The sequence below is a fragment of the Sapajus apella genome, unplaced genomic scaffold, assembly GCF_009761245.1.
Source record: "Sapajus apella isolate SASKATOON/1434 unplaced genomic scaffold, GSC_monkey_1.0 scaffold28, whole genome shotgun sequence".
Taxonomy (NCBI): Eukaryota; Metazoa; Chordata; class Mammalia; order Primates; family Cebidae; genus Sapajus; species Sapajus apella.
Window position 1 is genome coordinate 3182357 of NW_022436968.1, and position 23340 is coordinate 3205696.

General features: G+C 33.8%; 1 long non-coding RNA gene across 1 annotated transcript; it reads right to left on the reverse strand.

Moving 5' to 3' along the window:
- Window positions 1-11463: 11463 nt before the first annotated feature.
- On the reverse strand, window positions 11464-13621 carry LOC116560963. The gene is made up of 3 exons (XR_004273237.1): window positions 13534-13621; window positions 12593-12745; window positions 11464-11644 (listed from the first exon to the last, which is right to left on the reverse strand). It is a non-coding gene; the product is annotated as an uncharacterized LOC116560963 (long non-coding RNA).
- Window positions 13622-23340: the final 9719 nt, after the last annotated feature.

A 23340-nucleotide genomic window follows, 5' to 3' on the forward strand; every position in this document is an offset into this window, starting at 1 on the left:
CAACAGCTGGTTTGTCTGACTGTGCAGTGGCTAAACTCCATGCTTGCTCACACCTCTGGCCACTCAACACCTGTTTCTCAGTCTCTCTTGGAGGCACAGGATTCAGGCTGCTAGTGTGAACTGAGCACAGCCTGCCAGGCCGAGTGGGTGGAACAAGCCCAGCACACCTAAGAAAAACTCAGGCAAACATGCCACCAGCCACAGGTTTTCGAGAAAAGCAACACCCCAAAGATTTCATAACATTATCATTCATTTGGAGATTTTATATTCATGATTTTATACTCCAAGCTAGTTTCTACATTGATCATGGTATCTAAGGCCCAGCAGCAAGAAAGCAAAAGTACAAAAACATTCTCATTACCAGCACATTCTCCAACAATGTTAGCCTTTATGTCACTGAATGTACCTGTAGGAAGCATGAGGTAATATTTGTTATTACAGGCAACGACTTCCCACCAAGTGTTCATGCTTTTTAAGTATTTGATCATATCTAGGACTGAGGGAGCAACTTTTCCAGCTTGTGATTGCCCACAATGTCCCAAAACATCCTACCCAACATAAAAAATGCTCCCCAATATGTCTAGGGTTCACAAAACCTTCCTTTATGAATCTAACCCGTAATACTTATTTTATAATCCATGCTATGTTCTCTAAATCATTATTTTAAAAATAAAAATGGTTTTTTCATTTCAATCTTCCATAATATTTCCTGCCTTCCCGTTTCTGCAAAAAAAAAAAAATATCATCACTATTTTTTAGGTACTTAGGGTAAAAAGTTATTAGTTATATAGAGAGGCATATATATTGTATAAAATATATTTTTGCTTTGAAATTAGTTATGGTTCAGTGGCTAAGTACACCCCCAAACAAATCTCATATTTCACTTTCTAGTCTATTTTCTTCTAGGAGCAAGAAATAAAACTCAGAAATATATGAGACACTTTGAAAAAAACATATTCAGTCAGATTTGTACCCAAATTTAAAATTAGAGTTAACACAATGAAGGAGAGGGAAAGTGAAGTTACCAAACCAGAAAACAATGTTTTATTGATAGCTTCTTTTTTGGTATGTCATTTTATGCCTTATCAGTATATCTTTATTCATAATGTAGATTATGGTAGTATTCACAACTAAATAGTTTATCCTTTATATAGTTCAGAAAATAATATCCAACTTAGTTCAAAATGTTTATATATTCATAGGGATAGGTGACTGAAATAAAGAGATTATCCAAATTATAGCAGAGAAAGGACTGTGCAGTAATTCTTCTCTACTTGCAGCAATATGGTAATGAGATTAATGAAATAATACGATAAATCACTAATGATTTGCCAAGGAATGTTGCAGAACTAAAATGAATTCCAAACAGACTCATCATGTAAAAACAAATACAGTTTTATTATTGTATAATGACCTTCATTATAACTTTCAGTTGTAAAGTATTGACAGGTAATATTTTCTATTACTTTATGATATTTGACACATAAATTTGCTTTTCTTCTTTCCTGATAGACAGAATTACTCAGTTTCTAGGACCCACAAAGTAAAGGAAATCTCTCCTGAAAATACGAAAAGAACAAACAGATAAAACTAAACCCTCTGGTCATGTTACTCAGATGCTTCCTTTTAGGAATTTATCTAGGCATACATAATGGTATTTATTCAAATATTTTAGCTCGATAAGCAAATACTAATGTAAATGCAAATACTGCTATAGTTGTCATTTTTCTGAGAACTCTAGGCACAGTATCCTTAGAAACATAATTAAAATTTGCATATTCTTATTAAACTATTTGAAGAAAATCATTTGGTGGCTCTCAAAATAGAACTTTGTTTTCAGAAATAGTTTACGAATGTCATTTAATACATCCCCAAGGCTTCAAATAGAAAATGTCAAGGAACCTCCTGCAGGACATATTCCTAAAATTCCCATGTGTCAGCTTGGTTTTGCAAAGCATGTTTTAAAATGGAGAACATGACATTCACAATTGGAAATCAACAACAGGACCTGGGAATATCTGCATTGGATAACTCGTGTGTGTGTGTGTGTGTGTGTGTGTGTGTGTGTGTGTGTGTGTTCACATGCATTTGTATGTGCACAAAACATATATTGGTCAAGGGGGCCACTTATGAGCTGAAGACAACTGAAAGCAAGGTCAGTGACTTTATGTTGTTACCTGTCTACACACTCAGGGCTAATTGCAATATTGCAAAGTACAATACCTGTTAAAAATTGGCACCTGATTTGAAAGTCAATGAAAGAAGAAAGAAAGAAAGAGAGAGAGAGAGAAAGGAAGGGCGAGAGGGAGGAAGGAAGGAAGGAAAGAAGGAAGGGAGGGAGGGAGGAAGGGAGGGAGGGAAGAAGAGAAAGAGAAAGAAAGGAAGGCAGAGGGGTAGTAAGTGAGCACAATAAGAGGTAAACTTCTTTTCAAGGTGGTTTCAAATTCCCAATCTTTATCCAGAAAAAGTTGCTTAATGCAGCAAACTGGAGGGTTGTGGCTGGTAACCTGGTCAGCAGAAAAGTAGCACTGGTATAAAAGAAACATAAATATGGTGTCATTTAGGCTTTAAAGTGTGAAAAGCAACTATTTTATCTGTAGCTAAGAAAAAATATAGCCTAGTAAGATGGTTTTCCCCAATGTATTCTCTTATTGCACAGTGGAAAAACAGCATCATACATACAAAGAGAGAGGGAGCTTTGTTACTGCTTCAAACACTTTTTCCACAAAAGTAAAAAGAAGGAAACAAAGTGATAAGAGGTTCTGTTCAGCACTCTCTGAGAGTTCCTGTGAGTTTACAAAGCAAACAGGTGTGTATATTTAGCCCAGTTGACAATTTAGGCAAACATGTAGCTGTTAGTACATTTACGAAATGGCCCCTTGCTATATTTCCTAAACATCACATAGGCACAATTTAACTGAATTCTAAAAACACAATATATGGAGAACTTTTAATTAGTTAAAAAGAGGGTAAAAAGGGAGGGAAAACCCACGATATTTTAGAAAATAGTATAGACAAAGGAATTAACCAATAAGGTTTACAAAATTTTAAATGTGAAAACTGATCCACGAGAAAATCAGACAAATTAATGAAGATGACTTTAAGCAATTATAGAAATTCTACATATAAATAAACTTAGGGTTTCTCCAACTCCATGATGCATCATACTGTTCAGTTTGCAAAGTAATTTTGTGTACTGTACTTTGGAAAAGTCCAAAGAATGACTATTCAAGACATTGACTTATGAGTTATGAGTTCAAGATATTGAGCCAGAGTTATGTAATGACTATCCTTGCTTTGTGAATATTTAAAAAGATATAGAAAAGAAATATGCACAATTTTGTCTGATTTTCTAGTCAAATATTACTAAAGAGAGAAAAAGAAATTATTCATTGGCAATGCCAGAAGAACAACCAGAATGCCCTTAGCTGATGTACAGTAGTCCCGCTCAGTATAAATATAATGCAAGCAACAATCATTTTTTTAAAAATTTCCAGTAACCATTTTGAAAAAGTAAAGAGATATGTGAAATAAATTTAAATGATATATTTCATTAAATCAAATATATTGAAAATATTGTTATATTTTTATAACACTTTATTTCACCATGAAGTAAATGTATATTAGTTTCAAAACTGTCTGTCCAAGTAGTATCATTAACACTTGTGCCAACTCAGTATTATTAACATTGAATTCAAAGAAGATTAAATTGAATAAAATTCTAAATGTATTAAAATCAATAAATGGTCTTCAAGTTTTTCCTATAGATTTCTCAGTCAATTTATGTAACTCTATTTGGTTACCATTTAAATCTTCTGCATATAAATTTATAGTAGAAATAATCTTTATTATTTGGTTTGTATTTGGAAAATTTGAATGTCAACATAAATTCTTATAACAATCTAAGTGGTGACAGATGAGCTTTTCCATTCATTGAAGTGCCAAATTTAGCTTTTTGATATGTAGTGTGACACCAATGAGGGAATGTAAGTCATGCTGGAATTATCTTTTTGTCTATGATTATTGGATATTTGGCAATAATTTCTTTCGTTGTAATAGAAATGTTGAAATGAAAACAATAGCCAGTAATTTATTGCAAAACATTTCCATAGTTCAATCAACAAGTATTGGCTTATTGGTAGTCTTGACACTTTCTGAGGATCTGCTTCAGAAAACTGAGCACCAACATTTTAATATCTATCACATGGTAGAATGAAGCAATAAAAGAAGCATCCATCTCTTGTTCTAAAAGTCCAATAAATTTGGATTATTCTTAACATAACTAGGACACTGTCCTTCATAATAGAGCGAATTTATTTTTCAAGTCCAGGTGAAATGCTTTTTTGTTAGGTGTAGAAGATTCCACAAATTTGAGCTTTAAGCTGCAAATTAATGTTTCACAAAATATTTGTAAGTCCTCTAAGACAAAATACAACCAAAATATTCATTGAGTCATGTCTCTTATATGGCATTACTCATTAGATATTTGCAATATTTTAAATTGTTGGAGCAATGATCTTTATATTTTAGAAAGATTTTATATCTCATAAGCAAATGTTATTGATGGCTTAACTGAAGATCTTTCACTTCTTAAAAAAAAATCTCAATTTTAGTCTTTTACTTAAAATTGTGTTAAAAAAAAAAAAAAACTTTTGTAAAGAAATAATTTGCCGTCTCTTTACCTAAAAGTGTGTGTGAGTTTGTGTGTACATACTCATGCAAGAATCTAAGCTATTTTATAGTTGGCCAGGGTTGAAATATCAGATCCTGTTGCAACCATTTAAAATCTCTTGTTACACATTCAATTTTTATTTTCTTTTAATACTTTCATTCTTTTTTACTGTTAAGATAAAATATAGCAGATTCACTATTTGCTGAAAATTACTCCAATTGCCTACTTCACTACTATTCTTTTTTTCATTAAAAAACAGCTTTTACATTTTGTTCTGTAGCAAACCAAATTGCCATTTATTATGAAATCTATTACATACCTCCTACCAGAGTCTTTTTCATTCTTTTTTCCAGCTGGAGGCAGTCTCAGCATCTCCATTTATTTCTGCCTCAGTATTGCATTATTATTCTAAATTCAGGGTAATTGTGCAAATAATTCAATTATACTATAATTAAAATAAAACTAGGTATTTTAATTTTATAACTGCTTTTGTTTTACCTAAGTATCGTTAGTATCATTACAACTGTCTGGGTAAGATACTCAATTAAACATATTACAATGTTACATTATGTAGAAATAATCATTTAAACAGAATCAATCTGTTGATACCAACTTGATTGTGTGTTCATGTGTAATACAAAAAAATGATACATGTAGCCAAATGTACGCTATAAAACAACATAAATGTTTTATGTAATGCAATGGATAAATTAAAAGGTAGTCTTACCAAAACTATAGCTATGTTTAAAGGAAAAAGTATGTTTCATTGCTTCATTTTTCACATTTCAATGTATTAAAGCAACATAAAATTTAAAAATATGTATCGCAAGTTAAGTAATTACATCTCAAATGTTGTATAGCCATATGTGACTAGTGGCCACTGTATTGGACAGCACAGATATAGAGTCTTAACAGAATACATAAAATATAATTATCATTTTCTAAACCTACAAATTAACAAAAAGCACATATTTAGTAAGTTAAAAATATTAATCAAATGAGATAAACATGTTTGTTTTTAGTCAACATTTACCCTCATTTGGAGGCAGAGAAATTTTAGGGATTATTTGACTTTTGCATAGGTACTTTGGAAAAGTTTTATAATACTATTTTAATGTAAATGAATTTACATTTGTTGAAATGATTAATACATTCTTAACTAGATATCACAAAGCAATATAGTTATTGTTCCTATTTTATTGTTTCTTACTATTTAACACAGCTCAAATTTTTCTTCCCCTGAAGCAGGTTAACCTGCAGCTAAGTTTATATCAAACCTCTACATCAAAATAGCCTTTACCAAATGTCCTCTAATAGTTAAAACAATTTTAATTCCTTCTAGTAACATAGAAATGACATATTTATTGAACCTCTATCAACACTAATATTTTTTAATCTTTTCAAAATTGATAAAATGAAATAATGTATCCATTATGCAGTTTTGCCTTTTATGCAGAATTTTAAGTTATATACATATATATGCGTGCGTGTATGTGTGTGTGCCTGTGTGTGTGTTTGTGTGTAGGGGGAGGGTGTATTTTTGGGGGGAGGGTATTGAGTCTTCTTCTGTCGCCCAGGTCGGAGTGCAATGCTGTGATTTCAATTTACTGCAACCTCTGCCTTCCAGGTTCAAGCCTCAGCCTCCCTAGGAGCCAGTATTACATGAGCTCACCATCATGCCTGGCTAATTTTTGTATTTTTAGTAGAAACAGACTTTCACCATGTTGGCCAGGCTGGTCTTGAACTCCTGATGTCAGGTGATCTGCCTGCCTCAGACTATCAAAGTGCTGGGATTATAGGTGTGAACCACTACGCCCGTCCTATATTATTGTTAATATTGAAATGTTTAGCCTTTTTTTATCTTCTCTTTAGATTATACTAGATTATTTTTACTGTGTTTTGTGTCTATTTCCTATTTACAATTTTTATTGTCTTTTACAAATTGAAGCGGAGATTGATATTTTTGTTTTTCTAGCAACTAAGAGTTCTTTACAATTTTAACTTTTTCTGACTAGTAATATATCACTGTTTAATTAAAACTATATAAGATAAAATTTATTTTTAATAGTCTTAATCTTTCATATAATTTTGTAAAAAATGATCATGATGACAAATGCATTCATGCATTCATCCATAACAACTGAAAGGAAATACAATAAATGGCTCCAGTGAACTTCTGTAGATGTCCAGTGTCCTAGTCAAGACCCTTTTAGTTTTAAGTGATAACAAACGCTCTTTAACTTGCTTAAGCCAAAAACAAAACAAACAAACCAAAAGGTAAAGGGATGAGGGAGAGTGAGCTTCATTACTGATATAGCTCAAAATTTCATTTATGTCATCTGTCCACAGTTCTCTTCTATTCCCCTTGATTTCATTTTCAAACATTTTATGTTGGGCCTGCACAAGAGCATATTCAAATTGTTCAAGGACATTATCAAAAGAAAACACCTGTGTCTCAGTATTTCCAGCGAAAGTCCTGAACTTGACCTTTGTTCCACTTGGGTCACCTGCTTATTATTAAATAAATCAATATGGCTGTGGGAAAGGAATAAACTTGATGTGCTTAAGCTGGGTGAAATATTTATTCCTTTACCATACGAAATGAGAAGTGGAAAGTAATGATTTCCTATGGGAAAATCACTGAGCTGTTCCTATATTGAAAGTCAAGAGGAGTGGCCACTGGACAGAAAATCAACTGAACAGCAGTGTATGCCCTACAATGAGAGTATAGATATATTTTAATTAATTATGCTTTGGGTACTACACAAATTATTTTGCCTGACATGATGGCTCATGCCTGTTGTTTCAGTAGTTTGAGAGACTCAGGCAGAACAATCACTTAAGCATGAGAATCAGAGGCTGCAGTGACCCATTTTTGGACCACTGAACTCCAGCCTGCCTGAAAGAGCAAGGCTCTGTCTCAAAGACAAATAATCAAACAAATTATTTAAATTGTACACAAATAAATTGAAAGGCATAAAAATTTGTAAATGAAGAAATATTAGTAAATATATCATATATGTTACATGTTGAAAAGAAAATACTCCATAAAAATTGATACATGTGTGTACACTAAAGATCAGTATTTCCTAAGTTCTCTCATTATTTGATAAAAATCTACATTACTGTATTAAATATAAATCATTAAATTACATATATGATTTTAGAGTATATTGGTAGAGGTAGTTTTATAAATTAGGCTATGTAGAAAGCTGGACATTAATCAAAGCACCTTAGCTTTTTTTTTTCTTTTTTTTAAAAAGGTAGACAATCTCTATGGGATATGTATATTTTCCTCTTTGGCTTGGGTATGTCTGAAGGCTTTATTTCAAGCTAATGTCTGATTTCATAGGGGAAGGGAATTCATTTCTAAATTGCACTGACTTCCCAACTGTATAATCAAAAAACACCTAAAGAATGTAACTTTGATGATAAGGATTTACAATAATTATTTACTATTGCGTGCTATTATTCTTCTAAAATTGCTACCCTGAAAAGATATCAAAAATCAAATAGTAAAGACTTAAATGGAAGTAATCTCAAGACTGTAAACATACACATATATTTCATGAAAGCGTTTTTAAATCTATCATTACAACATATGAACAAATAAGCATTCCAAGTTTATTCTTTCAATTTATGAAGCTTTCATTAGTTCAATAATATATTGTCTTAGAAACATTTTAATTACTCATGTGTATTATTGCAAAAACTTTTCCTAAAACTTGAATTTTTGTTATTAAAATGACCTCAAATTCAGATAATAATGTAATAATTAAGGATATGCTGTCAATGTCATATATATAACCATGCATAAGTCATCTCTACAATAGTTTTTATTTCTTGATATGTTACCTGATTTCTCTTTATCAGCATTATTTTTTGAATCAAATTTATCGGTTTCTGAGTAGAAACCATTTAATATAGGTATATGGTATTAAAATAATTCCAAAAGGATATGAGGAGTAGGGTAGCTTTCTTTGTGTTTTTGAGACCACTTAGGTATTGTGACGGTAAGAAAAGATGCTCGCTTCACCATCTAGAGCAGAGATCTGTTTCTATTAATGGAACACAGCCATGCTCATTTGCTTATGCATTGTCTGTGCAGAGTTGAGTACTTGCAGCAGAGACTATATGGTCAACAAAGCCAAAGTTGTATCTGTCTCTTTACAGAATTAAAAATTAAAAATTTGCCAATGCCTCAGTTAGAATGTCCCTTTACTTCTATTCCATGAATGGAATGCATATCATTGATATTTTCTAAATCAAACCCTGAGTATTCTAAGGTGATTAAATGGCAAATTACATTAATTAATTTTACCCTATATAGCTTTCATTAAACAACAAAAAAATTAAGTAGTAAGGAAAACATAGATGCCAAACAGAACCTGGTAGCTTTAGTGAATATAAGATTGCTTAGTATCAGTCGTATTTAACCAGTAATTGGAAGATGCATTTCTAGTATTCTTGCCTTCCCCTATATTAGGCATTTGAAATTTAGTGGATGCATTATTTCTGAAACATTTCTTCATCTATAAAATGGAAATAATGCCAGTGATCCCTTTCTCAACAGGTACTGTAATAATCAAATAAATGGCAATGTCTAAAGTTCCATACAGATATGGAGTAGCTGCTGCTTTTAATTATATATACAGTATAGACATGCCATGTGTTGTGGACAAAAATTTTTACACTGGAAAATAAATTTAATCTATTTAAGAATGATCCAAATTCAGAGTACAATATAAGACCATTCAGAACCTTTAGGCTTATTAACTCTCATTGAGCCAAACAATATTTTCTATATTTCCATACATTGAAAGACATGCCATGTATGTGTATCCTACAGTCTTTGAGTTCCCCATGGAGAGACTGCTTTGCAAAATAGTGACATTCATCTTTCAAGTGAGTTACTAATACCCAGAGCAGGTAGCTCCTAAAATAATATAAATAATCTAACCCCAATGATTCTATCTATATTGAATCTAAGATGTTAATCTTGGCTTTGCCATTCTCTATTGGTTCAGGTCCAGAATAAATGTTTTGTTTAAGCCCAAATTCTACTTCTGTTCTTTCACTCTGATTTCAATCGCCTGTCCTGTGTCCTCATGTCTGATTAGATATCCCCTATCTTGGATTGGCCCTATATATGCATGATATTCACCAACCGCTCATTCTGTACTCATTGTTCTCTATGGTAATAACTTTAGATGTAGACATAGAAATTGACATATAGATATTTACACAGCTATAGATACAGATTCTATCTTTGCTTCATCAGCTCGTCACAGCTTCAGGTTTGGCTTGACCTGCTCTTCCTTCATTTTCTGTTTTTAATAACCTGACATCAAATGTGACCTTCCTCATGATACTGAGTCAAGGGTTTTATGGCCTAATGATTTTGATGTACCTTAAATAAGTGATTTCATTCAATTTTCACTTACTCCAAATGTGAACTTTAAAATACACTTTCCAATAAGTCCGTTTTTAAAGGTTTGACTTAGGTCCCATTTCCCCATCCATAAATAGGTCCTTTTGTGTAATGATGGACAGCCTAAAATTCAAGTTAGAAAAATGGGTGATGTGAGCTGATTTTATATTCCTATTCTGTAGTAACCCTTGTTTACAGGGCCCCTTACTATATTACATTGGTACAACTCATAAAAACGGGTTATAACCTTAGAAATCAAAAAGGAGGGAAAAATAGAAATTAGTGCTCTGCAAAAATTAATGATGCCATGATAAGAACTTCTAAGTAAAACCCATCTGCCCACTAAACAAAGTACTAGATTATAACTGAATAATCATTTCCTGAAAACTTTTCTGTATACATATTAAATCTAAATAAACCATGTTATTGTTTATAAATAGGAAGCAAATATTTTAGTAAGGTAATTAGGACTCTGATTGTAATTCCAGTGAAGGATAATTGTCTATAGCTTATGTGAAATAAAACCTTATTTTGATGGTGACAACCATCATTAAAATTTAAGAACACTGGAAAAGATAAAAAAGCACTAAGGGGCTAGTTAGATATGTTAGGTTTGCCTTCTTCTAAGAGCTTGTGTGGGTTGGCTGTAAAACACCTAAGAATCCACTTTTATAACTCATAAAATGGTGATTTTTGTTTGTTTATTTTAGAGAGAATCCTAAACATAGTATTAGCTGAATTTAGTAGAAAAAGAAGCACATAAATATGAAGTTAATTAATTCAGCAATGAGTACTATGGATTTATAAACTGATGAATTAATACATTTTATTCCCTTTCTTCAGATAATTAAATAATGCAGTATCAATACTTCCTCCCAAATAATACAACTTAAAATATTTCTCAGAAGATTCTATGCATACGTTTTCTTTCTGCTAAAATTATTTCTATAATGCTTTGATAAATATCTTTCTATTTTCTGTTAATGAAGTATAATAGAATTGATATATAAACTAGGAATATGCCTTGGAAATAAAGTATGTAGCACTGAAACTATGAAAACACTCATGACTTTCTGATTCATGTAATTGGTGACAAATGATACTGTATGTAGCTCATTATTTTTGAGACCTGCAGAAGGACTCCACAAAGGTGCATAGTGCCTCATAAAAAACATGTTCCAATATCATTTATCTAGCCCATAAATAATTAAAATTACTATTTCCCAAGTTAGATTACTTGGATACAGATGCTTACTATTTCTATGACTGCTCACTTTACCTAAGTACTACATTCAATCAAAATGTGTTAAACATCTTAGATACTTTTATAAGCAAATAATATGTGCCATGTACTGGCATATAGTTTTCAAAGGAATTCTTTAAATATTTCTGACCACTTGAGAAGCTTCTCTTGCTATTGGAATCACAAATAATATAGATTTCTCAGAACAATGTTAGTAAGTTCTCCATACCTCTCAACCCATGATTGTTTAAATCATACCTTCATGTTCTCTTACTTAATTCTGGGCCAAATTCCTTACCTGCAGGTATAGAAAGATATAAAGGGAGCACAAGGGAAGGAATGAGTAGATATTAGTACATGTATGAGACATGAAAAATTGTCCTACACTGTTCAGGACACTCTAGCAAAACACCGTCACCTGGATAGCTTATAAATGAATGAACTCTATTTCTCACAGTTCTGGATCCTGGGCAGCTCAAGACCAAGGGGTCAGTAGATTCAGTTGTCTGCTGAGGGCCAGCTTTCTGGTTAACAGATGGGGCCCTCTCCCTGTGTCCCCACATGGTTAAAGGAGCAAGGGAACTCTTCAGGGTCTCTTTTATAACAGCACAAATTCCATTCATGAAGTCCCTGCCCTCATGACCTAATTATCTACCAAAGGCCTTCCCTTCTGTTACCATCACATTGGTGATTAGGTTTCAACATATAAATTTTGGAGGGACACATATTCACACTACTATAAAAATGAATTGTGTAATTTCAATGATTCAAAATATGAATTAAATGCTCTATGTTTGCCTTTAAAACAAGCATTGCACAATCTGAAGATTAACACCAAAATTCATGCTAATAATTTAAAAAACTAACATTTCTTTACCTAGAATGGCACTAGACAACAATAACAACAACAGTAAAAACATCTGGACAAAGCAAGAGAGAAGCCACGGAAGAAAGGGGAAAGCTTTATGTTTTAGTATCTTTAGTGGCACTCTTTTCCTGCTTTTTGAAGCACTCTGCATTTTCATTTTGTACTGAGTCCCACGAGAGACATAGTTGGTTCTGCTGTTGGATTAATACCTATAGGAGAAAAAGGGAGCAGGATTGGACCAAGGGAGAAGTCTGTGACACAGTCACACGAAGGCCTGGACCAACTAAGGCCACGAGAAACTCTGAAGCTGGTATAGATTTCCCTCAGAGGTGTTCCCCGTTGGAGTGAGAGGATCAGGCCTTCAAATTTTCTGTCTACCAGTTATCAAAGTTAGTCTGTACTGGGAAGGCAGCACTCCTAGGCCAAGGCAATTCCCAGAGAGGAAGTCAGTAGGCAAGCCATGAGCTGACATCCTCCCGAGCAGCTGGGGAACCAGTGGCTCAGTATTGAAGAAGAAAGCTGGAAAGGGCTCTATAACATCCAAAACAACACGTAGGGAGTTTGGACAGTGTGTCAGGCATGACAACACTGTACTGTCCCAACTAATTTCAAGTGGCTGTTATTAATATTTTAATTGTGTGCACTTTTAGGAGAGCCCTATGACAAAGAAGGTCTCCTGCAAGACAGCTTTCATGTTGCAAAAGAATAGCCCAAAAAAAGATAAATCCAGAGGCACCTGATGTTTGACAGCTTGATATTCCTAAGAGTAGGCCTCCTAAATCAAAGCTAATAAATAGCAGAATCTGAAAGTGTCTCAGATATGGCATCCTTGAAGTAGACCTAGGGGAAAGAAACTGAAAAATGAACCCTTGACTAGGGGGGAAAAAACACTTTTGTGTTTATCTGTTTTGTTTTGCCATGAGAGCCTTTATCCCAAATTGTGGTAGAGACATATAATCAAAGGTTTTACATCATAATGTATGCTCTGCTTCATCAGGTCTACAGCTTTGACGTTGCCAGGCTATCAATCCAATGGAATACAGAAAACTTATAGCTATGTCTTCATCTAAAAAGCCAAAGAAAAGAAAAGATAATAAACCATAAAGCAGCAGTTCATTGGACACTCTCATTCTCAGTATTGACTCTCTCTTCTAGGAAACGGGTACCTTCCAGAAACAATTTGCTCACTTTTAAATTAAGATTGCTAAATATTTTATTAATTTTAATGAGGTAGAGAAGATTTCTAAAATATATGCAACTTAGAAACAGCTTCTCAAATATGTTTCATTTCTTTTAGTTTGATATTAAAGCTGACTTACCTTTTCACTGCTCCATCAGAACAGGGCTGTGGAGGCATGATTCGTGCAAACAATGCCAGCATGCTAATTAATGGCTAGAAGCCTCAGCACACTGGTGACAGAAGCGGGGAAGAGGAACCTGCTGATTCTGATGAACATTTGGCAGCACACTGCCTCCCTTCCTATGGAACCTTGATGAAGCCCCAGCAGTAGAATCCTATACATCTGTGTCCACCCAGGCCTTGTCCTGTCCCATCTTTAGGGCTGGCTTCATGGGCCTGCAACCTGTGCAGTCACAGAGGACCCTACACTCAGAAGAGCCCCTGATTTGGTTTAAGTTCTGCTGTCACTGTCCTCAAGTTCCTTATAAATTTTAAAGAGGCCTGCATTTTAATTTAGCATGTGACCTATAGATTGTGTGGCTGGGTCTGTCCATCTTAGGAAATTTTTGATAGAGTCAAAGAGTTGAGTGGTTCTGTCCATTTTGAAAATTTTTGATAGAGTCAAAATGTTGAGACACCAATCTCAGAAGTGTCTGTCATCTGCAAGCAAAACAGCAGCCTCCTTCAGAAGACAAAATACTCTCTACAGAAAAAGAAAAAAGTGGAAAGTGGACCTGCTCTAGTAGAGGAGAGACAGAATGCTGCCCATTGGGTCTTTGATTCCATTAGCTCCTAAGTGAGGTCTACAGAGTCTCCAGAATCTGTGATACACTGGAAACCATTGCTTTAAAATTTATCCTAATGAATACAGAAAAATAAATACTGAGACAGTAGTCACTCCACTAATCTAGCAACTGGAATTTGCACACATTTCATTAGGCAAGTTATTTGTTCTTTGGTTGTATTTTGTATTTTCTGGAAAGTATTCATTTTGTCCTTTCCCCCAAAATATGGCAAAGAAAATATATCAAAAGTATTTAGATGTCTTATGAGAGTAATCAGTTAGTGATTGCTTCCTCTTTGCTATGTGTAGTGCTAAACTCTCTTTCTAATTACTGTATACCATTTAATCCTTGCAATGGTGAATCTCAGAAAAGTTTCCAGTGTGGTAGAACTAAGATATGTAGCTAAAAGGTGGCAGAGATGCTATTTTAAACCAAGACAGTTTAACTCTAAGGTCCTTGAACTAAACATCAATAAAATACTAAACTCTGTTTAAACATGCTTAAAATCTTGATTTGCTGCTGAGTATTTATAGCAAAACTAAGCGTGACTAAATAGAGATCATTACACTGAGCAAGTAGAAACAGAGTAGTTGAAAATAAGTAGGAATATGAGAGAAGTCATTAGAAAAGAAAAGAGAGTGTCATGTATGTAATGCTAAGATCTAACTCCTATACTTGGGCTTTTTGAAAGCAATTCTTATTCATTTCTGAGAGAAAAAAACAGATAAGTAAATATCTTTAGAAACTTGGTCTGGCTCCAGTGTGTGTTGGTTTTCATGAGCTGAGTGGAAGAGAAAAAGAGATTAGAAGGAAATAAAAGGATATTGAAATGTCAGTGATGAAAAAATATGAGGCAGTTCGACAACTGGACTCTTTCTATAATGCAGAAGAGTAAATTTGCATGTGAAAACTGACTTTTCAGAGTTATATAAATATTTTCTTCTGAAAAACTCCATCACCAAAAATAACTCTTCCTACTGAAATCATTATGCTTCTGGGAATTGGACAAGTCACATCACTTAGAATTCATTTCCCTGGGTTCTTTCACAGGAAAGTAATCAATTCGGTCAAGAAAACAAACCATTTTATGGTTGGCACCATCTGCATGATCAAATGAGTCACTGAAGAATTAGTAGTCCTGCCTCTTTTTTAATAAAAGAAGAATGCAGTAGGATTAAATAGGCAAATTATATAAACAGACATTTTACAAAAGAGGAAAAACAAATAATGAACTATCATTCATTTTACTAATGCAAATGCAAATAACAATGAATTACAAAATTTTGCCTAACAAATTGGCAAAGTTTGTTTGTCTTTTATTTGTTTTTGAAAATACCCAATGATTGTAGGGCATAGACAAAAACCTATTTGCATATAAAATTGGTAGAAGAAAAACTTTAGTTCAATTTCTTATAAAAGTAATTTTCAATGAATAAAATGCCTCAAAACACTTATTCTCTTTGAATAACCAATTCTATTTCTGGAAATGTGTTGTTATAAAATAATGAGAAATAAAGCCTTAAAGAAAAATTTTGTGAAGATATTTATGTTATACTTATTAGGAAATAATTGGAGGAAAATCAAATTCTATCATTAGAAAATGGCTTAAGGAAATATGATTCATAAATAAAAGAAATAAAGTTATAAAATTATGGTCACAAAGAGTTTTTAATTAAAACTATAAATTTTCTTATAATGTAAGTGGTGAAAAATTACAATATTAATTACAGATATACTTCGATCCAAATTGTATACAAAATATGTATAGGTTTATATGTTTAATTAAGCTTTAGGAAAGTTTATATATAAATTGAAGTACACATACGTATGCATATATATGTAAAATATAATACTACATAACAGTAAAAATGAATCACATACAACCACAGGCAACTATTATCAAACATTAAGAACATAAAACTGAGAGAAAAAAGCCAGAAAAACATTTTAATAATACTGTCATTTCAAAGCTTGCAATGCAGTGTGCATATCCCATATATACACACACACATGCATATACACATGTATGTGCATATGTGTACTTTCTATACATGAATATGTGTATATGCACATATATATATGACTAAATTCATCGAGAAATATAGAGATACACAAGAGTAGACAAAAATAGGACAGCATAAGAGGGCTGGTTATAATAAAAAAAACTTTTGAGTTGTTTATAGTTTACAAAAGTTTAATACTTTTTAATAAAAGGCAATTTGCACATCATCTAGTTCAAATCTTTTGTTATATAAATCAGAAAGTGAAAGTTAGAGCACAAGTAACTTCCCATGATCATGAAGAGTTATGGGATAAAATATCTTTATTATGGAAAGAGAAAACATCTAGAATAACACAGACTTTGGTCAATTAACTTGCTTTAAATATTATCAACCTAAATTATAGTTTTACTTTTATGATGTAAAAATGCCCCTTGCCTTTATTTTTGTATCTTCTTAGCCCTTCCATCACAGGAAAATATATTTATCAATTACACATTGTACAATTTAGCAATTGCTCACCTCAATATAAAAAATAGATTTAATTTAATTTAATCCACAGTTATGGAGCATGTACTATGGACAAGATGCCAGGCTAAATCTTTTAAACACAGAAAGAAAAATACAATTGATCTCCTAGCCCCAAAGATATTACAATGGGAAGGTTGTCACTGTCTCTATTCCTTCTGCAGATATAAAAAGCGTAAGCAAGTGATATTTATGTTGAGTCAGTTTGCATCTTATCACATAATCATTATAATAATGTGAACAGAATTTATTACCTCATTTTTCTAGAATTAGATATAGTGACTCATGTACAAAAACAAGTAACTTCCCAACAATACACAGATATCAGGTAGCAAGAATAGGTTTCGAACTCAGGCCTATTTGTTGTTGAAGTCTGAAGTCTTCCACTCGTCTCTGTGAACTCCTAGCTCATTCTGTTGCCAAAGAAAGAAGCTTGAGAAATCCTTTGACAGAAACACATTCTCTTTCAACCATATGCAAGTGATTAAAGTCTAGGACTCTAAGGAGGAAAACCGTATAAAACATGTCTTCTCTAGTTGTCTAAGTAAATTGGTGCCTCAAGTAAATAGGAACAAGAGAAATAGGAAATGCCCACTGATTGTAATTTTTGCTCTATATTCCCATGGTTAACAAACTCTATTTTTCTTTCTTGTTTCATAGCAAAAAGGTGAGTAATATGCTTCCAGACACTAATAGATTTCTTTTAGGATCGCAACTAACTTTTACAAAATTTTCTTAATGCTAGATAACATTTCAAATTTTAAAAATACAGTACTTCAAACTTTGTTTATAATCCCTCTGCCCGTCTACTGAACTCATTATTGGTATCTAAAGCAATTATGTATTTCTGTCAGTCTTATAGCAGCCAAAGTTACCAATTTAAAAGTGAAGAATATTAAACAAATTAGGTGGCATTATGTAGAATCATCCAGCCTACAAGTAAAGGATTCTTATTAAATTCAATTATTTTTAAATAAATGAATAATAATAATTCAACTTTTTTTAAAAAAATAAATGAATGAGTTGTGTCATCTTAGATTATACACAAGAAGTGAGATGTAATCATTTTATAAACAACAATTCTCAAAAACTTCTAAAACTTTTCTACACCATGATTTTTCTACACTGGGATAAGAATAAACAGTCAATTATAAACATACACATACACACACACACACACACACACACACACACACACACACACAGGGTTGAATTAGCAGATGAATATTCATTTGGATTGAAATACAGAAACCAAAAAATTGACAATTCTGCACTTTTCTAACTGCGGTGCATGCCTGGAAAACAGGTGTTAAGAGTTTGTAATTCTAGTAATCAAGGAAGGACACAAATTTGAGAGAATAAGTGCTGTTTTTAAATATTTATTTAGAAGCACTTACTCTTTCTCTTCATTATTTCTCATTCTACAGCCCAGATTGTAAGACAATTGGCCACTATTTTAGCTGCTCTTTACAAAGAAGTTAGCATCTTCCAATCTTATCAGCACAGAAGATCCAAGTAGAATAGAACTCTGCCAGATATTAAATATTTCATTTGTAGAATATAAATTCTTACCCAAAAAGCTATAGCCAATATCACACTTCTTAATGTAGTAAAGAACATTATCTAACTTGACTTTTCACCAATATAGTAGTCTTCATCACATAAAAAAGCAAATTAAATTACTTTGAATACAAAGCTGTGTGCTGTGTTTGATTCATTAAAGAGGATGAGCGTGCCAACTGTTTATCTAATAAATCAAAAAGTATAACATTTGTGTTACTGCTGTTATAATTTGGTTCTGTATGTACTGTTTTGTAAGTTTTTTTTAAGACCTCAAAAACTTGAGCTATGAATAACTTCACATTGAAGAAAAACAGGTGTACATCACAGGAAATCATGGCAGGATCCCAGTCTTGATGAACACATCATGATTTTGCTGTCATTTCTCTATAATTAGCACATTATGATAATTTGTCCTAAAATGCAAAAAAAAAAAAAAAAAAGGCAGCAATAATACTTAGTAATTTTTTATCTTTTCTACTTTTTTTAATTTTTATTTTGGGGAATTTCATTTTTCCATATGTAAATTTAAAGTCTGAAATCACACTTTATATATCTAGATATTTGGCAATAGTTCATATCAGAAAATGTTTACCTTCTTTCTTTAGGTGTAATCTGAATGTGATGGTCTAGATGTTCGTGTACCCCCCACCGAAAAATTCATACCTTGAAATCCTAACCTTCAAGGTGATAAAAAGTATTAGGAGGTAGGCATTGGGAGGTAATCAGATCATGAGATGGAGCCTTCATGAATGGAATTAGCACCCTTATAAAAGAGACCCCAGAAACCCATTTGCTCCTTCTACCATGTGAGAACACAGCTCATAAACCAGAGAGTGTGCCCTTACCAGGCAATGGATTTGCTGGCACCTTGATCTTGGACTTCCCAGTCTCTAAAACTTGAGAAATAAAGTTCTGTTGATTATAAGGCACCCAGTTTATGGTATTTTGTGATAGCAGTCTGAATGGACTATGAAATTGTAATAAGGAACAAAAACATAAGGCACTTCGGCTTTTTGACTCTTAACAGCTGTTCCTTTAAACCAAAATAATAATAATTAATAATAATAATAATAATAATGTATTCCTCAAATCTTGCATATGAACACTCATCCTCAGTCTGCTTCTAGAAATTTGCCCTGTCTTTAGACTACAGAGGGCCATATTTATCTACTAAAACAGGGATCCCCAATCCCCAGGCCAGACAGGTGCCACTGGTCTGTGGGTCTGTGGCCTGTTAGAGCTGGGCTGCGCAGCAGGAAGTGAGTGGTGGGTGAGCAAGTGAAACTTCATCTCTGTTTACAGCCACTCCCATTGCTTGCATTACCTTCTGCACTCCACCTCCTGTCAGATCAGCCGCAACATTAGATTCTCACAGGAGTGTGAACTCTATTGTGAACTGTGTATTTGAGGGATCTAAGTTGGTCAGTCCTTATAGGAATCCAGTGCCTGATGATCTGAGGGGGAGCTGAGGCAGTGACGCTAGTGCTGTGGATTGGCTGCAAATACAGATTAACATTAGCAGACAGGTTTGACTGCACAGAGACCTTAATAAATCAATTGCTTGCATATTCATATCAAAGCCCTATCACTAAGTGGCAAGTGGCAATTAAGCTGCATCTGGCAGCAGCCTTTATAATGGCAAGTGAGTTGATGTACTTCAGTTGTACAGCTGCATCTGGAGGCAGGCTTTAAGTCAGAATCCAAAATTTACTTTGGTCTGTGCATGGGCTGCACGTTATTTTATTTGGCACTTCTGTCCACACCTCTTTCCCGCACTGTGCACTTGACTCAGTCACAGTTTTGGTAAGCCCACAAGCCCACAAGGTAACCCTAGCCAAAATGAATAAAATACAAATATCACTCAAGAGCTTCTTTGAAAATGTGGAAAGACCCAATGATGAGACAGCAGAAGACTCTAAGACATTCTAAGAATGTCAACCATAAAGAAAGCTGCACTTAAAAGAGCATACCGAGTGCCACTTAAATTACAGGCTCATTGCAACAGATGATTCACACTCTTCAAACCCACTTTGTATAATATGTGGTGACCCGCTATCCAATGAAGCCATGAAATCATCAAAACTGCTTTGCCACATGGAAGCCAAGCTCACTTCGTTAAAACACAAGTCTTTAGAGTTTTTTGAAATAATAAAAGATGTGAACATGAAGAACAGAAGTAATTATTGAAGGACACCACTTCCTCAAATGTGTCTGCACTGAGAGCATCCTTCTTAGTGGCCAACTGCATTGCTAAAGCTAGTAAGCTGCTTATTATTGGTGAAGAGTGGGTCCTGCCTGTTGCCAAGGATATTTATCATGAGCTTTTAGGAGAGGCTACATTTAAAAGGTGGCACGCTTCTTTTTCAGCCAGCGCCATAACTAGACGAGTTATGGAAATAGCAGAGGATATTGAGGCACAATTGTTGGAGAGGATTAATGAGTCACTGTGGTATTCAATCCAGGTTGGTGAATCTACCAATGCTGACGACAAAACAACAATGTTTTTCTGTGACATATTTTTCAGAAGGATGTGCCTGAGACTATGTTAGGTGGACTTTGTCAGCAACACCATAGCTGCAGAACTATTCAAGTCTTTCAATTATTACATGTCAGGAAAACTGAATTGGCCACTTTGTGTCAGTTTATGCACAGGGTGGCTGCCATGACTGGACAACTTTCTGGTTTCACTACTCAAGTCAAGGAGGTCCCTACTGACTGTGGGTCTATGCACTGTGTCATCCATCAAGAAATGCTGGCTAGCTGAAAAATGTTACCTGAACTTAACAGTGTTTTACAGGATGTGATTAAAATTATCAACCATATTGAAGTACATGCCTTTAACTCACTCAAAGCACACATGCCTTCTGTTATACAGAAGTGAGATGGCTTTCCAAAGGTAGATCACTGGCCAGAGTTTTTGAGTCACAAGAGCCTCTCCAGAGATTTGTTTTAGAAAAACAGCCACCACTGGCAGGACATTTCAGTGACACAGAATGGGTCACAAAGCTTGCTTACTTGTATGACATATTCAACCTGCTCAACGAACTCAATCTGTCACTTCAGGGGAGAATGACAACTGTGTTCAAGTCAGTAGATAAAGTGGCTGAATTCAAAGCCAAACTAGAATGATGGGGGCGATGAATGAACATTGGGATTTCTGACATGTTTCAAACATTACCAGAGATCTTGAAAGAGACTGAGCCAGGACCTTCTTTCTCTCAGCTGGTACATGATCACCTATATCAACTTTCAAAAGAGTTTGAACATTAGTTCCCATCCACAAAAGACCCCTGAATGGAGAAGAAATGAACCTATAACTCATTTGTGAATAAGCTTTGTCTGAGTTAGAAAGAGGATCAACTGCTTGAGATCACAAATGACTGTGGCCCTAAAAGTATGTTTGAAACAACTTTAAATCTCCATGCATTCTGGATGAAAGTCAAGGTGAAATATTTTGAGATTGCCACAAAAGCATTGGAAAGCCAGCTTCCATTTTCAACATCCTATCTTTGTGAAGCAGTGTTTTCTTCAGTGACAGCAACCAAAATGGGATTATGGAGTAGACATGTCAGGTGTCAACAACTTAGGGTGCCACTGTCTCTCATCACCCCCAGATGGGATAGTCTAATTGCAGGAAAACAAGCTCAGGGTCTCCATTGATTCCACATTACGGTGAGTTGAATAATTACTTCATTATATGTTACAATGTAGTAATAACAGAAATAAAGTGCACAAATAAATGTAAGGTGCTTGAATCATCCTGAAACCACCCCCTCAACTCTTGCCTCCTCATTTATGGAAAAATCGTTTTCCACAAAACCAGTTCTGGTGCCATAAAGGTTGGAGATCACTGTACTACAGGATTCTGCACCATTGACCATGGCTGAAATACATACACAAGACCCCAGATTAGACAATTCCCTGGCTTAGTCATGCACATCACATTCCTTTTTTCAAGATTCAGAATTAAAAGACGCAATCTGTAATTAGCCTGGGTTTAGAGTTTAAGATATAGTAAAATTGGAGCTGAGGCTGCCATATGTGGACATAAAGAATTCAAGTCATTCCAAGAAGCAGATAAACAAAGGATAAAAATGGAGGAGAGAAATATAGTGATCTAGAAGTGTGATTGATCATACAAACTCTCAAATATTGAGAAGGAAGCCCTTATTGATGATTTGCCAGGTCAGAGTCCCATTGGACTCCATTTCCTGCCTATGGATATCTGAGTTTACCTCTTGAATCCTTTAATAAAAAGCTTATTTGAGAGCTTAAATTGCAGCCATAGAAACTAGATTAGTACAAAATGGGAGAACTATTTCATACATTAATAAAGTCATTTGTCTGTTCGTACCTAATTTTATCACTTTTTACTTCTATTTCCTACTCTGGAAATTCACATAATGTATTGTTTTCATATTCTTATGCATATAACCGCATATCATGTACAAGCACTTTGCTAATGTATTTAAGTCTTCTAAGAGCCTACTCCAAACAGTTGTCCCTTTAAGAAACCAAAGCTAAGTTTTAAAGTGTATTTACAAACAAATACATAGAATATGTGATTTACAGCAATAAATTTAGGAGCTATTTTAGAGTTGCTTTGTAGGTACAGTTTTTTATGTGCCAATTTTATAATTTGAAGCAATTTTCCCTGAAGGGTTTAAATGAAGTTTTGTATCTTGGGGAAAGAAGCACACAGACGTTCTTGCTGAATGCTTTAGGAGATTGCTAAAAATGGAGCTGTGTTTCTAAGGACTACTATCATTATAGTATGTCCCACTTTATTGAATTTTCTGTGTTTTACTTAAGAGAAGCTATCTAATTCAGTTGTGTATACTTGGCAAAACATTTCATTTCTTTGTGTCTCCATTTCCTCATCAATAAAATGGGAATAATAGTAGAACCAACACTACAGGCTTGTTGTAAGGATCAAATGAGATAATTCATAAAAAAGCATAAAACATATGTATTTCATTTAGAACAATGTCTGGGAAATATTAAGCAGGTAACATATATTAATCAGAATTTTTATTCGATAAAATAATGCCTGGAAAGAAGTGCTTGTTC